The sequence below is a fragment of the Anarrhichthys ocellatus genome, unplaced genomic scaffold (genome assembly GCF_004355925.1).
Source record: "Anarrhichthys ocellatus isolate YVR2014 unplaced genomic scaffold, GSC_Weel_1.0 scaffold28, whole genome shotgun sequence".
NCBI lineage: Eukaryota > Metazoa > Chordata > Actinopteri > Perciformes > Anarhichadidae > Anarrhichthys > Anarrhichthys ocellatus.
Genome location: NW_022280058.1, coordinates 5,019,401 through 5,025,259, shown reverse-complemented (window position 1 = coordinate 5,025,259; position 5,859 = coordinate 5,019,401). Strand labels below are relative to the sequence as shown.

General features: G+C 40.9%; 1 protein-coding gene across 2 annotated transcripts in view; it reads right to left on the bottom strand.

The window, feature by feature from the left end:
• Positions 1–5,859, bottom strand: part of coro2aa (coronin 2Aa) — a 35,157-nt gene that overhangs the window by 16,044 nt on the left and 13,254 nt on the right. The window contains exon 1 of one of the 2 annotated variants that reach the window (XM_031863023.1): positions 5,424–5,797. The exons of the other annotated variant lie outside the window; for it this stretch is intronic. The gene's annotated coding sequence lies outside the window, so the exon portion shown is untranslated. Of the gene's footprint in view, positions 1–5,423; positions 5,798–5,859 lie in introns of those variants that run through there. 2 annotated transcript variants of the gene reach the window in all.

The window sequence follows — 5,859 nt, the reverse complement described above, 5'->3', positions numbered from 1 at the left end:
TTTTGTGGTAGTGGGGGGTGGTATAAGGGACACCGATAGTCAGCTTTTGTCAGTCAAGGAGAATCATCTCTCACAGATATGTTGATGGAGTTTCTTTTATTTATATATAGGTGTGTATTATAGTATTATACAATAACACAAAAGTAGATGAAGCCTTGAATCATTTTTGTTTCAGTTGGCTCTCTGCAGGATTACTTAGGGATCTATGGAGAACAATTCAATATAGTCTTGGTTGAGCATATGCAAGCTGTCTATCAGAAGGTTTGGTACTCCAGTAATATAAGCATGCTACAGTAATTCCTCCAATTTGACAATAGTGAGAAAATCTAAACAGAATAGCCACAGTACAACCCAGTATTAATACGCTGAAAAGAAAGGCGACTTTTGAACAACAAAGGATAGAAGGCCTTTGAATAAACCTTAAGCACTCATTCTCCACACATAATACACATTAAAATGGTTTCAAACAATGTAATTTGTATTTAAATGCTGATAGTGCATTTCCTTTAAAATGACAATTTCTTGTGGTGTTCCACAAGGTAATAATTTAGTCCCACTTTTATTCCCATTATCTGTTAATGATGTGAGCTTTTGCTCAATCCCTACTCTTATAAGTTAAATTCTGATTATTCTGACCTGCTCGTGTCTCACAGTAAAAATAATATGGTAAAATAATACTGAGCATGTCAGTGCAGTGTGTTCAAATGTGCGATGTAATGGAATAAGCATTCAAGCACAGATATTTGTTAATTATAGCGGTTTACATTTTAAGGTCAACACGTGAAAAATCCAAGGAACTAAGTAACATAGTGTCATTGTGATGGCTCTTTATGTTGCTACTTCAGAGCTTCATAGAGATTAATATTTCCCGTGATTTCTGTATGAAATATGTTGTTTTTAGGACACTCCGGCAATTAAAAAAAAGGCGAAAGAAACCTTTGAGACTTCCCAAATCCTGAGTCTCTTTTTAACCACTTTCCTTATGCCAGTCGAAGCATATGTCATTATTTTGAGAGATAAGTGGCTCTGGTCCGCTGGGACGAGGTCTGACCAGCCGGCATGTCTGCTCTGCTACTCTGCCTGGCTCCCTGCCTGCCTGCTGCATGGTCATTACTTATAAATTAGGGGTGGAGGAGGCTGATGGACAAGATGCTAATGGAAAAAAATGGACCCAAACAACAACAACAACACAGAGAGAGCAAGGAAGTAAATGAAATAGGGCAAAGTAAGACAGCAGGAGGAACAGCACGAATCACACCTAAAAACAATTCCTGTCCTTAAAAACAATGACATAATTCTCATGTTTTATGTGGGCTGCCCGCTGGCCTTCCTGATGATGGCTAAATAAATACAACCAAGATGCAATCAATGTTATATGAAATTAAAATGACAGCATTTGGTTGACATGATGCAGGTGTGGCTACAGGATCGCTGCCTGGAAAGAAGCTGAGCAGGGAATGAAACTGACAGACGGACAACATGTGGTTAAAGAAAATAATTCTCTCAGTAACAGAAATACACAGGTGGAGATTGTGACTATGTCTCGGTTCGCTCTTCTCACCTTCTACCCCGAGGCCGTCACAGAGAGCCTGCTGTCACACTGGAATGTCTCGCTACCTGAAGAGACGCTTCATTAAACTCTCAGGTGTTTAAGAGTCTGACTGCATGCATACATGCATGCATGCATGCATGCATATATAAGCACCCAAAATACATTCTTGATCATCATCACCTCTTTGTGCGTGCGTTTAAGAGATATGTTACCTGCTACAATAACAAAACCAATATTTTAAAAAGGTAACTTCCTCATTGTAACTTGAATATGCCAAACAGCAAATGAGGCAGACACCCATTAAAGGCATGTGAGAAATCCCTATTGACCTCACTGAGAGAAACAAACTGTTTCCTGCTTTATCACATGCTATGCAATGCACATCTAGGGTGATATAATCAGCATTCATGTATTGCTGAGGCTTACAAGACCAGCGGGAGAGGCTTCCAGGGAAGACAGCTAAGACATCTTGTCACATCTACAGCAGGTTGTAATCAGGCCAGTGGCAGCTTCCTCTCAGCTGCGTCTTGCAGCAGGTACACAGCAGGGCTGCATGGTGGACGGCCTGTCTGACAGAACTGATGACGAAAACACTACTCTGGCTATTTTTACACCAGCTTCTTGCTGATCAAAAGACAGTCAGGCACGTTTCACTGACAGCTGAAAAATGGTTTTATTCACAAGGCTTCTTTGACAGGCTTTATGTCTGGCAAAATACAAAGAAATGCAGTTGTTTTTGTCAGAGGGAAATTTATTTTAGTCCGTGACCAGTGAGTCACAGCAGCAACCGCATTAAGGGGGCTGTAAAAACAGTCATAAAAGTAAACTGAAAACACAGATATGACTTTCGAAAAAAAGAGATATTGTACATCTGGTTTGCTCTGCCTGAGTTCTTGTGTGGGTCTGTACTTGTATATAGACGTGCAAAGCATACGTATGCACCTATACCTCACCTACAGGCTGTCTTTTAAGCACCTCATAAACTCGCACGCTAGCAGCCACTCCTCTCTTTGGCTTGCCAAGGCTCGATGCTGCAGGAGGGGGGAGTTCAAAGTTTACTTACTGGTGTCAAGATATCGGTTACTAAGGCAGCGTTGGGCCTAAAGCTACGAGCAGGAACACAATTTGGACTCAAAGACTCTCAGTGATCTACTATCAATACCTCCAACTGGTTGTCTGCAAGGACGTTCAGCCCTCTCCTGTCCTAACAATGAAGGCCACACAACCCCAAACCTAATCCAAAAACCCGCTACTCATATAACCAAGCACACACCAACCTCGCCTTCTGAATCTGGAGATGCAATGTTTTGTAAACGCTCCGAGTGAAATTCAAGACAGGGAATGTGCAGGTGTGAACACATCTCATGCCAGTATGTTAACAGTACGAGTGTGTCCACATGTCCATTGTGTGCGTCGGAGTGAGTGAGACACACTTCCCTCGGTTTAGACGGTCTGTTATCGCACACAGATGACAGCTTTCAACCTCTGTCTTGTAATAGGATAACAGCCACATTGGTAATCCAATAGCTGCTTCATTTCTATAGAGCACACGTGTGAATGAGTGTGAAAGGATAAGACAGGCTATGTCCGAGTGTGTCACTCTGTTTTCCTGGAGAATCTTTTAGCTTTGTGCATGCATGCAGCATAGCCATGAGCTGTAAATCAGTTCCGAAAAACAATCCACGTTATGCACATTTTATACGCTGTTTGTAGAGATATTCAGTCACGCACACAAACCCAGGCAAACATAAAAGGATCTTGGCTTCTGCTTCGTCAAAAGCATGCCAGCATTGGTAAACATTCTTTGCTTTAGTGTAATGATTGTGTCTTGTTATGTTCCAAAGCACGTTTGGAAGCCCTGGCATTCACGATTGCACGCTTAGATGTTCAGATTAGCTCACAACAGTCCTTTATTGTAGAAGGCGGTTTTACAACTGATTTGTAATGATTAACGTGTACAGGAGTCTAGCCAGGATAAAAAAACAAAAACTTAACTGTGGGATCTACATTATGTATTTTCACAATATTGACACCAATTGGGTTGTTTTGGAGAACCAATGACTTCCTAATCAGACTCTCTGTCAGCTTCTTCCAATCCACGGTCAATATCATAGCTCATCAAACTAAATGTTTTTTTTTCCTTTCAGTGTATTTCAAGGACAAAATATAACTGAATATGACAACATGAATCATTCAAATATGTTGGCAGTTGAGTTGCATTGTGGGTAATGTAGGCACAAGGTTTTAGCAAAGAAAAAAATCTGGTAGAATTGGACTGTTATTAAAGGATTATTAAAATGTATGATCTCTTGGGTCTTCGTTATAATAACATTGTGCGTATGAAAACTATTGGCTTTGCTACTAAAAAGTCAGATAGAAACATAAGAAGTCGGACAATCAACAGTTTAGGCAGATTATCTGATTATCTAAATGCTTAAGTACACCTGGAATTTTGGTAATGATCCCTCATTGGACAGGGAAACTGTGTGCATGCACAACTACACCAAGTGAGTCAAAGCTGAACCAGAAAATGGGTCTGTAAACGTTCATGGATGTTTATAAGACATAATCCTAAAATTAACAATTTCTTTTCTTTTCTTGTTTTAACAGATATAAATAACATCCAAACTATAATGTATAGTACACAGAGAAACACAGAGTCTCACTATAAACCGACTATAAGACTCAGAAACTAACACAATCAAACACATTGGTCAACAGTAAGGCTGTGTGTTAAAATAACTATGTAATAAAATTGATTTTATGGCACTAATTGAAACCAGCATCACAAAGTGCTTTAACACAAACAACAATAAAACACACAATAAATAAAGATAAGTCTTCAAAAGTAATTTAAAAGAAGATAGTGATGTAGCAAGCCGGAGCTCCCCAGGTGGGTTTTTCTACACACACCAAAACCATACATAGCTTTATAAATACCTTATCAATGGGAATATAAATATGTATAACCCTTTTTTCATGAAAAAAAAATGTGCCAGTCTGCTCAACGCATCAATGTTAAATAAAGAACTTTGCCAAAGTTAAAAAAGAGCAAAAATCAAGTAAAACAAGCCGCAATATCTGACCGAGCATTCAATGGCAACTTTTGACACCGATGCCACATACTCACAGAGTTTGGTCAATACTGCAAAAGTCTTGAGGTTGGAGCTCAAAGCTTCACTTCCACAGCTGTGACTTCAAGCCACAAGGCACATATATCTGACGTGAATGGCAGTGTTTCTAAGGGTGGACTCCGCCATAAATAGACATCTGTGGTGGTGGTGGAGATGACTCGACTGGGACAGTGGATGACGTCATTTTCCCTGTCGTGGAAAGACTTCAGTTTCATATTGACTTTTGTTTTTTATCGTCAGCAAAAAATAGAAATAATTCCACGCTTATGGAAGTGAATGAGTGGCTACACTTGTCCAGGTTTGAGCAATAGGATAAACAGGCGTCCCGTCAAATAAATCTGTGCTGTGCAGGGAAAGTTTCTTAAAAATAGTTTTTCAAATATGCACAGATTCAAGGCAAAGAGCTGGTTTGAAGACAGACTTTTGTTTCATCTTGTTCAAGCCTGTCTTCATGCACATGCACAGCGACTTTGAATCCCCAGGGGAAAATCTGAGCACACACACAAACCCACACACACACACACACACACACACACACACACACACACACACACAGTCAGACATTTGTGGACAGAGGTCTAAAGAGTAAAAGATTAATAACATAATTGCAGAGGCAGATCCAGGAGTAGGACATGAAAGATATCAAGAGACAGACAACACGGAAGAGAAAGAAAAGAGTGTCCAATGAAGCAAGAAGTAGTGTCAGAAAGTCAAACTGGGAGTTCAGCAGCACTCACCCTGTCAAGTGAGTCGACACTGGCACAAGAAGGAGCAGCGGGTCCTTAAGTGAGTGAGAAAAAGTTACGTCTCTGCCACAAAAAATACCCCAAAAAATGACGTGTCTGGTTTTATCTCAAGCACATGGATCAACACTTTCCCTCTAAGCTCTCCCCCCCCCCCCCCACAAACACACACACACAAACAGCCAGTCCAAAATCTGTCACTCCACTAGTGTCCGAGCAGAGTCGTAAGCAGGCTTCTTCTTTGATGTGCACAGTCCTCAGACAGTCAGAATAGACGGTGGGTGTGTGCGTGCAGCATGAAGACGAGTGCATGTGTGAACAAGTAGGGAGGAGAGAGCGCAGGAGTGCGTACACTCCCTGAGAGGGAGGTGACTACAAGGAGGGAGAGAGAGAGAGAGAGAGAGAGAGAGAGAGAGAGAGAGAGAGAGAG